We start from the raw sequence: 12,446 nt of genomic DNA, 5'->3' as shown, positions 1-12,446 counted from the left end.
ATAAATTATTATAAACTGAACATTATTATATGTCGTTAATTATAAATCCATAAAATAAGTACCGGTGAATTATGTTTTAAATAAAACAAAAAAAAACTGTGCGCTACTGTTACTGCTTGTGATAAATATAATGGTACATTGGGTGACAAGGAGGATTGGGTTCGGATACTAGTAGAATTAATTTCAGCTCATTAAATTAATCTGAAGGCATAAACTTAATTCGATAAATACATAATAAGTTAGTAATACTAGTATACTATAAACCACTTATTTGGGATGACTGCATGAAACACAATTAAAAGTGCTTGAAAAATTATTTCTGGTCTATGTAAAATTAATTCTAACAAACTAAAATTAACGGAAAACATAATTTTGACCAAAATGGTCCCAATATACATTATCTTTATTATTCTTTCTGGAATGAAGGCAAAGAAGTTACAATTATTATTATTATTATTATTTTTATTATTATTATTATTATATAGAACAAATGTTAAAAGTTGTTACTTAGAAATCCATAAAATAAATAAAAAACAGTGAATTATGTTTTAACATAGACCCTCTCGAGGGTCTATGGTTTTAAATAAAAAAACTGTGGTTACCGAAATGGTTACTATGGCAACATAAAACAAAAATGAACATGGAGTTCATGCTGTTATAAATACACTTAGGAGAGCATTTGCATAGTAATTGGGATTACTTTCAATGGACTTAGGAAAAAAATTGAAATTTTAAAACGCAAATAGGTTACTATGGAAACACAGGGCAGTAAAAATGGATATCATATTTTGTCTTTCTAACCCAAAATAACCCTAAATAACCCTTTGGTATAATATTTCTGTTGATTACTGGATTTTTACACTGGATATTTGGTCTTTCTAACCCAAATTATCCCTTTGGTATAACACATTCTGTTGATTCCTGGATTTTAGATGGAATCTTTGAAAAACTGGTAATTTTTACTCCTGAATGGTTGCCATGGAAACATCTCACATTAAAATGAGTGATTGTTTTTGGTGTGCTAACCAGAAAAACCCTTATTATCAATTTTTATATCAATCAATAGTTCTTTAATAGGAATTAGGGAAAAAGTAACATTTTCAATCCCAGAATAGTTACCATGGCAACTCAAAACATTAAAATAAGTCTGGTTTTTGTGTTCTCTGACCCAAACTCCTCCCGCACGATAATTTCATATCATTCAAAGTAACTTTTCATTGGATATTAGAAAAACTGAAATTTTCAACCCCTAAAATGGTTACCATGGAAACATGTAGCAGTGAAATCGATATCATATGTGGTCTTTTCGACCCAAAATACCCTTATGGTGAAATTTTCACGGAAATTGAACCTATTATTATTCGCGTTATTATTTCTATATAATACTTATATTAAATACTTATATTAATCATTATTATTTCGTTCTACGAAAATATGTGTGTTCGTGCTCTGTTCGCTTGAACGTGTTGAAATGTAAAGTGTTAGCAAAGTCAGAGATAAATTAAAATCACGTATTTCACATTTCCGTTCTCACAGTAAAGATGTAAATACTTCCTCAGTATTAGATGACCCATCGGTCAAAGCATGCCTCGATGCTTTACACAACGAATATGTTGTAGTTCCTGCAGACAAAGCTTTAAACAACATCATCTTTGTCTGTAGGAATTATTATATCCAGTGTATAATAGATGAATTAAACCTTCATTCAGATAAGAGTAATACCACCTACGCTCTTTCCTCCCTCACTGATGAAGACATTTTTGCAAACCATTCATCTGTGCTCAATGAATTTGGCATTCCTTTGAAAGAGAAGGACAAAAAACTGCCTATGTTGTATTGGATACCTAAACTCCACAAGAACCCTTACAAACAACGTTTTATTGCAGGATCAAGCAGTTGCACTACCAAACATCTGTAACAATTATTGACTATAATTTTAACAACCATCAAAGATGGTCTTTTTCGATATTGTGACAAAGTGTATGAAACAAGTGGGTTGAATCAAATGTGGATACTTAGAAATTCGAAGGAATTGTTGCTTGATTTAAAAGTCAAGAAAAACAAGTTCAGCTCAATCCAAACATTTGACTTTTCCACTTTATACACCACAATTCCCCACGATAAACTTAAAACAAGGCTGTCATCTCTTGTGAAACAAGCTTTCCTGCATAAAAATGGCAGTAGAAGGTACCAATACATTACCATCAAACATAGGACAGGTTATTTCAGTAACAACATGGATGCCAAGCACAAATACACAGATGAAGAAATTATTAAAATGCTTATAATAATTTCTTAATCGACAACATATTTGTTAAGTTTGGCGGTATGACATTTCAGCAATCTATCGGCATACCAATGGGTACAAATTGTGCACCCCTTCTTGCAGACTTATTTCTGTATTCATATGAAGCAGAGTTCCTACAGTCTCTCTACAAAGCAGGGTCTAAAAAACTTGCAAGGCGTTTTAACAACACGCACAGATATATCGATGATCTGATTAGTCTAGACAATCCAGACATATCAAATTACTTACATCATATTTACCCTGATGAGTTGGATACCAAAGAAACAACAGAGGGTAGGAACTCTGCTTCATATCTTGATCTGTTCCTACAAGTGGGTACTAATGGGCTACACACTAAGCTGTATGACAAAAGGGATGATTTCGATTTTGAAATCATAAATTATCCCCACTTGTCAAGTAATATTCCATCTGCACCTGCTTATTAGTCCAGTCATTTTAGGCCAAAAAAGGGGGTAACCCACCACAAATTGCAACAGAATTTATTTTTTCACCATTCATCTCAGAAAAACCCATATAAAAACATATCAAAAGTCTTCCAAAATCCGAGGAGTGGAAAACCGCCTAATTTGCATAAATCCAAAATGGCCGCCCCGGTATTATAGTTTCAACGCTTTTGGCCACTTACTGCCCAATATTGGTCCGATTTTAATAATTTTTTTTTATTTCCATATACCTTGTACATTCCCTTCATATCTTAGACATTTTTACAATAATTCCATCGTTATTATTTATTTATAAAACAGGAACATGAGTCCGAATTTTACTGTAAAACAATAGTATTCTCACACACTATGTCTTGTAATCAATACTTGTTTTATTTTATACGATACAAATGTCTGTAATGTGAAATAAATAAATAAATAGATAAATAGATAGATAAATAGATAGATAGATAAATAAATAATTAAATAAATAAATAAATAAATAAATAAATAAATAATAAAGAAAGAAAGAAAGAAAGACAAGAAAGACAAAATTATTCATTAGTTGTTGTTCGTCTTTGCTAGTAAAGGGAAAGCAACTCCACTTCATATTTGGGTTGTTTGCGTTTTGTGTGTGATATTGTGTATAATATAAGTGTATATCATGTTTGGCTGTTTTGTGTAAAATGTTGCTCAGCCATGGCGAATCATACCCATAATCTACGTGTCTTGTGTTTATCCGCACTGGAGGGGAGAGATTGCTGTGACACTACGATACTTTGGCGCTACGTTTCGAAAACAGAGTTTTCTTGGGTATAACACTTGGAGATAGGTTCGGATTAGAGAGAGACAGAATGGCCGGAGAGAGCTTTGTATTGTGTCTTAGTATGACCAAGTTCAAAGATAAAAAAAGGAAACACATAAACAAGAATCATAGAATGACAAAAATAACGAAAAGTCACAATAGAACAAAATTGAGCACTGCATCAAACAGCTCAGATTCATTAAGAACCTATCAACACACAAACTCACCAACATTGAAATCAACGTACTTAGCAAAGGCTTAAAATTCATTCCCACAACAAATCGTCCTAACAGAATCCACCTGTTAGGGGACATAAAATATACATTCCGAAAGTGAGACTCCGATATATCATGAGACACAGACCGTACAACACCCAGTCAAAATGAACTCGAAATGGATCCCACATACAACCGAGAACACAAAACTAGAAAATTATTTGGAAGCAACAAAATTGGCTATTGTTAACACACCTATTCGAAACACAAAAAAACAACATGATACGTGCAGAACAAATAGTGTTCAAAACGCTATCAAAAAACAAGAAGATAACCATCAAACCGTTTGATAAAGGACGGGGACAGCAATTTTAAACACTGATGATTACATAAGAGAATGTCAACTTAACGATCAACAATACTACACAAAATTGGCAACAGATGACGCAAAAAATACAATAGAAGACATACCGGTACACAATCTCATAACGGAAATGTACAATGAAAAACACATTGACCATCACACATATGACTATTTGAATCCAGTCAATAGAAAACTAAGAACGCCACTTTAGTACCTTCTACCGAAAATACACAAAGTGCCGCCACCAGGAGCTATGTTTGTTGTACGGCCAATCATAAGTGGATGCTCCAGTCCAACATTTCACATATCAGAATTCATTGACCATTTTCTCAAACAAATCGTCAAGAAAGAACCAACATACATCAAGACAACATACTTTATACGGAAAATTGAGACAATCAAAGTTCCGGCCAAAGCGACACTAGTAACACTGGATGTAATTTCCATGTACACGAATACACCACATGATGAGGTAATTGAATCAATCGGCAGAGCATTAAATCAGGAAAAATCATCAAACAGTTACATAATCAAGCAATCACCAACGAAACACATGATAGCTCTGCTAGAAGTAATCTTAAAAAAAACAACACATTAGAATTCAACGATGAATTGTACTGGTAAATATGAGGATGCTCGATGGGGTCCCCGTCTTCTCAAGAAATAGCAGATATTACATTTCATGAGACAGAAACGAGAATAATACAGAAACACAAACAACAAATATCGACCTGGCTGAGGTTCAGGGAGGATGTTTTTCTGATTTTCATCGGAACACAACACGAACTCAATGAATTCATATCAAACATCAACAAAATGCATCCTACTTTCAATTTTTCGTTTGAAAGCTCCTCTCATGAAATCACATATTTAGACCTATCTACAAAGGTCGTCGATACAACAAAGAGAATATTCTCGACATCAACACACACACAAAGCCAACAGATACATTTCAATTCTTACAAAGAAACGTATGCCATCCGGCAGCAACATTCAAAGGTCTGATCAAAGGTGAATCATTACGATACATCAGAACATGTAAGAACGAAATCGATTTTACACAAAAAGTCACACAATTTAGTGCAAAATTACGAGACCAACAAAAATTAAATAGAAAGCATTATCAGAGAGACAGATCATAAAAGCAGAAAAAGACTGCTTGAACAACAAAAAGAAAGAAATAACACCACCAACAATACCAACATATAGCCTGTTCATAGAAACGACAAAGATCAAGCAAGCCCTGACAGAAAACTGGAGTGAACTTGAAAAAGACGAAACACCAAAAAATTGTTCCAAAACCAACCTATAATCGCATATATTTATTAGAAGGAACAGAAATTTTGGTGACACACTTATAAGCACCAGACTTCACAAAAACTACAATAGCTCAAACTCAGGGTCACACGAACCTACACAAACACAAAGAGATCAAACTGTAGACATTCTAGCTTCCCTATTTGTGAACAACAAACGTAAGTGGAACAACATATTACCAAATTAAAAAATCTAACAATCAATCAATTGTGCTCAACAATCAAAAATTAATTTTAAGTGGCTGATGAAGAAAACTCTGTTTTCGAAACGTAGCGCCAAAGGATCGTAGTGTCACAGCAATCTCTCTGCGCCAGTGCGGATTAACACAAGACACGTAGATTACGGGTACGTCTTGCCATGGCTAAGCAACATTTTACATAAAACAACCAAACATGATATACACTTATATTATACACAATATCATTCATAAAACGCAAACAAGCTAAATATGAACGATGTGTGGAGTTGCCTTCCCTTTACTACCAATACTATTTAATTCCCATGTGATCTGTACACCTTCCAGGAGACTTTAAACCCCCTCTCCCTTTGCTTGGCTCTCCCGCGCTGGCACACTTTGTAAATTCGGGCGCGGCTGTTTATCTACAATTTGGGTAAAATAAACAGCATTTGGGAAACTGGTAATTTTACAATTACCAGATAGTATTGAACCTCAAGTTGAGTTTCACAACTATGGTGACAACCAGTGTACCCTGGTAACACAATATCAACACACTAGATATAACTAGACTTCAAACCAGGTTGACTGTGTTTGATATTAATAAACCGCCAACATTTTATAGGACGAATGTTCTAAAAAATGCGTAAGTTCAGCCAGTGGCTTTTAATGTGAAATAGGGAATAGGTTATGGGCAAATTAACAGCCAAAAACAAAATGGATACATATTCTGTATTAGTTATACTGAGATTGCTTTCAATATATTTCACACCATATATGTTAGCATCTTGCAAAATTAGACCAGTATTGATTGGAAGGTAAAGTGTGTTTGTGTACCATTGTTTTACCCTGAAGTTCAGACTTGTGTGCCTATTTTATTAATAACTACAATTGGAAATGCCCTTAAAATGTTGGAAATTAGAAGAGAATGTACAATTTATACGAAAATAAAAAAATATTGTCCAAATCGGACTGATATCGCGCAATATGTGGTCATAAGTGTTGATTCCATAATACCGGGGGCGGCCATTTTGGATTTATGCAAATTAGGCATTGTTCCACTCCTTGTATATTTATTTATTTACTTATTTACTTATTTATTTATTTATTTATTTATTTAACATTACAGACATTTGCACCTTATAAAATCATGAAACAAGTATTCATTAAAAGACATAGTGTGTGAGAATACCATTGTTTTACAATTATGTTCCTGTTTTGTAAAAAAAACAATGGAATTTTTGTAAACATGTCTAAAATATGATGAAAATGTACAAGGTATATGGAAATAAAAAAAATTACCAAAATCGGACCAATATTGGGCAGTAAGTGGCCAAAAGCATTGAACCTATAATACCGGGGCGGCCATTTTGGATTTATGCAAATTAGGCACTTTTCCACTCCTTGGATTTTGGAAGACTTTTGATATGTTTTTCTATGGGTTTTTCTGAGGTGAGTAGTGAAAAAATAAATTCTGTTGCAATTTGTGGTGGGTCATTTCATATTTTGACTGGACTATATGGTGTGTACGTGTCTCAACTTCTCAGGTATTGTAGGGCTTGTGATTCCTACACTGATTTTCAACTGAGACACAGCTCATTGGCATCAAAATTACTGAGACAAGGATACACAACAAAAAGACTCGTTAGGACTTTCAAAAAGTTCTACGGTCGATATGACGACATTGTGGCCAAATATGACACCTCGGTCACACAAATGATTAGCGACAGCATTCCCGGCTTTGACTTATTACAGTGATTCATATCCTGTATCTTTTCATACAATATTTAGACAATTTTGGGACCAATCCTGACGGGTGTAGCATGTTAGCAGGGTACGCTTACCCATTCCGGACACCTGGTACTACCACTAATTATCAGTGGTTCAGGATGGTCCTACTTAAATTTGTAAATCACAATTGTGTATGAACAATGACGTATTTGCGAACAGCCCTGCTGATCGTACATATAGGAACATTTTGACAACCAACAACTAACGGCCTAGCCTTTCAAACATACATTCACAGCGCGTAAAGCTGCTTTGCTTTATATCTGGGGCCCCATTAAAGTGGATACTTCAATGATCAATATTCGGAACAATTGCAAAATCTAAAAGAATGGCTTCTCAAGTTTCATAAAACTGACTCGAATTCTACGATTTTGCTAAAAGTCGTAGTACTTATGCTTAATATCCCCATATAACTAAAACACTCAATTTTACGGTTGCCATGAAAGTGTGCCAGCTGTCGTTTTCGCAGGTAACCACTGCATTCACGCCAGGAAGACTGATTAGCAGTTTGTCATTTATTGTCAGTTTTGCGCACATTCTAATTACAGTCGTGATATCCGTGTAATTTGCAGTTACCAATCTCTAAAGGTAAGTAACGACCAGTCACTTTCTGTGTATTTCATTCTCTTAAATTTCGTTGGTTTGTTTTTGAGTTCTCGTCTTTTTTTGTCACGTCGCAATGTTGCCATTTCGCACATCTGTTATCGACCGTAAAATATTTGTTGTGTATACATGTTTTTACAAACCAAGGGTCTAATTTTGCGCTGTGGAACACATTTTCCATCGCGCAGTCCATTAGAAAAAATATACATCAAACATGCCGCTTCCGAAATTGTTTTCATTCGTTCCGTCAGATTACTGATATCATAACAAATTTAAATAATAAACGGTCAGTACACAATGCACATATCTGATACCATCGGGAAAAGCACATATTGTCTTAACTACAGACGGATTAGCCTTAATCGCGTGGAAACATGTTGTGGGCTTTGTACGATGTCACCACTGAGTGATGTAGTTTCAGTGGAACTCTGTCGATGAGGTGACATAACATATTTCAAGTCTGAATAAACAGCCAACGCTGCAGACTTACCGTTCTATCCGATACCAATGCCTTTACCTGTGCGGTAAAAGCATCATGTGAGACCCTGCCAACGTCAGCTGAAAAAAATGAGGCACAAAACGTCAAATGTAGTTTCCTATTTTCTAACGCAATTTAACAATCCACCAATCAATCAATCAATCAATCAATCAATATCGATATCAAATTTCAATAGCAGTCAGAGTTGACTGCGCTAACGTTGCGGATTTTAAACGGACGGTACCCTGTAGTCACCTTAAAGAAGAAATAAAATGACACAAATTCTTTATTTCTTTTGAGGCTCATTTAGAATGATTGGCCCGTTTCCTGCTGTATAATTTTTTTTTAAAATGTAACAATTTTACTGGACTAGGTACAGACTAATGATATATTGTCCACCATCATTGTTCGGGTAGTAAATATATAATTTCACGTTTTACATCACAGTATCATGTTTAACCTGTGAACACTAGCATGTATATCATGCCATGTGTTATGTTATGTTGTTGTTGCTGTTGTTGTTGTTGTTGTTGTTGTTGTTGTTGTTGTTATTGTTGTTGTTGTTGTTGTTGTTGTTGTTTACAACCGCATTGACATGTTGAAAGATAATGAATGAACGGGTTACCATGCATATATTCGACCCCGATTTTAGACAGGATACACGAAACCATCGCGAAATGAATTAATGGTCATGAACATTAATTCACTTTTGCGACAGTTTCATTTAATTTGTCTAAAACCGGGGTCGAATATATGCATGGTCACCCATTTATTCAGTATCTTTCGACATGTCAAACAATATAAGGAGTATCTCGTATCAAGCAAATTTCATGAAAAATGGCTGACTTTGTCCCTTTAAATCGTAGCCCCGTTATCAACTGCACACAAGCACATCAAATGGTTCGCTAGTGTATTTAGCATTGGTTGGTTCACCTTGATACTCCGTGCGGTACCAGTCACATGGGAACGGTATTGTTGGCATTAGATCCAACATCGTGAAATGAGAAAGGTAGACCCGAGTAAAATACAACCGTTTCAATTAAACATTAGTAATGTAATCTGAGACACGTCAGTTACGTCGGGTCCTGAATACAGCTTTAATCATTTTGGTATTATCGTCAACACGCCTGTGTAATTCGTTGTTTAACGAACACGCTGCATCGGTAGGCGGGACTCAGTTTCAGCGTCCTTTCTTGTTGGTCGTTTGCAACAGTAACAACTGTTGCTATGTCTATCCCATCATGGTTACTCTGTTTTCCTATCCGAAGATCAATAGGAAGCAACGCGCGCTTTCTTTGTTGGATCAGGATGGGAGCTTTGTCTTATTGATCAACGCCCAAGTAAAGTAGCGCAGACAGAGACTTTGCCTCCTCCGGAAGTGCCAACGCCAGAAGTACAGAGAGATGAAGGGCTGCCCGAATGTCAACATTGTTTTTGCTAGCCATGCGTCACAGCAAGGGAGCAGAAATGCCTTGATTATGGCCAGGCTCCTTCGCACCACAACCCCGGCCTGAGAAAAAGCATTTATAAAGACATTTGGCGGTTGATAGACAAAAAGCAAGGCTTGAAAGACCCAAGATACTGTATCTGAAGAAGAAATGCCATGCCTTGACAAACAGAAACGACGCACAATAAAAAAGGTGCTAAAAGCTTGGTCATGTCTACAGACATATAGGAAGCAATTTCTCATAAAGGTGCGGGATTGCTGGATAGCCAAAATAGCCAGGTTTGACATATTTAGCAGCTATTCAGCTAAGACGGTTTACAGCAATGACTCAAGGGATAATTAGCGGCTATTCAGCTATTAAATTTGGGACCTACAGTGCGTTTCACCTAAGTACCGCAACTCAGCGTATGAGACGGACACATTTCACGTACAAAACACACGATTTATGGCGCGTAATCAAGGCCAATATTCGAACTCCCCATTTTCAACTATAGAACTCAACATTCAACATTCAAACTCCCCATTTTCAACTATACAACTCAACAGGCAACATTCAAACTCCCCATTTTCAACTATACAACTCAACATTCAACATTCAAACTCCCCATTTTCAACTATACAACTCAACATTCAACATTCAAACTCCCCATTTTCAACTATACAACTCAACATTCAACATTCAACTATCGAACTCAACATTTGGGATTCCTATTCCCCATTTTCAATTTTCGAACTCCACATTTTCAACTTTCGAACTCAACATTTGGGATTCGTATTCTCCCTAGCCATCCCTAACTTGCTTCATTGTAGTTACCCACGGTTTTTCCTTCTGGGCTATACTACGTCAGAACGCGTCATAGATACGTCACATGACGTTTCGGAGTTTTAGAGTTATTCCTATGTGATGTTCTAGAGGGTCCAAAATATGGACCGGAAACACTTGTGATGCTATCAAGATTTACCGCCGACCTCCGCCATCACTTAGGCCTAATTCGGTCGCTATCATGTCGTCTAATCAAGAGCATGCATGCGTGGCTCGCCATGGCTTATTTTAAAATTAACAACTCGCTTGTTAATTTCCACACTATTACAGCCAAAACACAACTCAGACACTAAACACACCAAAGCACACATAAGACGAGATGGCTGATGTGTGAAGCCACTTTCCCTTTATTACACCGTGACCATGTATTTCACGTTGAGCGGCTTGCACTAGCTGGACAATACGCTCACTACACATTCCAATGCCACTTAACTGTGACACAAGTCTAACAAGACTCTCACACCTACGTGACACATCTCCCCGTCTGTCGGGCTGGTCAAGGTCAAGTAGCAGCCTAGACAAACTACCACTGACGTGGTCACGAACGAACTCGGTGTCGTCCAAAATTAACTGCGAGGTCACCATATGTTTAGGACTCCCTAACAAAGTGATAAGTAGTTTCATGTAAAATGACACCAACGATTTTTTAAAGTCGTATTTGACTATATGTATGCTCATTTTGGCTTGTGTTCGCTGGCTAGTGGTCTAGGGGGACCTATGACTTCGATAGTTGAAAATGGGGAATACGAATCCAAAATGTTGAGTTCCATAGTTGAAAATGTGGAGTTCGAAAGGTGAATGTGTGGAGTTCGAAAGTTGAAAATTGGGAGTTCGAAAGTTGAAAATGTAGAGTTGTATAGTTGAAAATGGGGAGTTCGAAAGTTGAAAATGTGGAGTTGTATAGTTGAAAATGGGGAGTTCGAAAGTTGAAAATGTGGAGTTGTATAGTTGAAAATGTGGAGTTGTATAGTTGAAAATGGGGAGTTCGAAAGTTGAAAATGTGGAGTTGTATAGTTGAAAATGGAGAGTTTGAATGTTGAATGCTGAGTTGTATAGTTGAAAGTGGGGAGTTTGAATGTTGAATGTTGAGTTGTATAGTTGAAAATGGGGAGTTCGAATGTTGAATGTTGAGTTGTATAGTTGAAATTGGGGAGTTTGAATGTTGAATGTTGAGTTGTATAGTTGAAAATGGGGAGTTCGAATATTGGCCTTGGTTACGCGCCATAATGCTGGTTTACTATAATTGATCAATGAGTCGGTGACTTTCAAATGTGTCGTGATACCCAAGCTTATCGTTTGTGTTGTATGTGAAATGTGTGCGTCTCATACGCTGAGTTGCGGTACCTAGGTGAAACGCACTGTAATGACGGAAACTTAATAGCTGCTTCGGGGTTGTTGAGCAGCTGTTCAGCTATTCTGCTATGATACCAAAATCCTTGGCTATTCAGCTATTCAAGCTAATAGCCGTTTTAAGTCGCTATTAGCCCATGTTAGCTGGCTATTAGCTGGCTATCAGCTATTTTCTTATCAATCTTATTCATGCAAAATAACTGTCATATTTTCCCACATTAATAATTGCCTTGCCTGGAAACTTATACTTTCTCATCACTAACTCGCCAAATGAGGTGACATACAATTCGTACGTGTATTTTCTGACTTTTTTATTGCATTTCCAACATTTGCTTATTAAGAACTTTTAAA

The 12,446-nt window shown here is 36.2% G+C and overlaps 1 protein-coding gene across 1 annotated transcript in view; it reads left to right on the top strand.

Annotated features, from left to right (window-relative positions):
• The first annotated feature begins 7,857 nt into the window (after window positions 1-7,857).
• Window positions 7,858-12,446, top strand: part of LOC139130499 (beta-1,4 N-acetylgalactosaminyltransferase 2-like) — a 10,833-nt gene continuing 6,244 nt past the window's right edge. Inside the window, exon 1 of the mRNA XM_070696278.1 lies at window positions 7,858-7,982. The gene's annotated coding sequence lies outside the window, so the exon portion shown is untranslated. The remainder of the gene's footprint in view (window positions 7,983-12,446) is intronic.

The sequence above is a fragment of the Ptychodera flava genome, chromosome 4 (assembly GCF_041260155.1).
Source record: "Ptychodera flava strain L36383 chromosome 4, AS_Pfla_20210202, whole genome shotgun sequence".
Classification (NCBI taxonomy): domain Eukaryota; kingdom Metazoa; phylum Hemichordata; class Enteropneusta; family Ptychoderidae; genus Ptychodera; species Ptychodera flava.
Note: the sequence above shows the minus strand (reverse complement) of the source record. Positions and strands in the feature narration are given on the sequence as shown.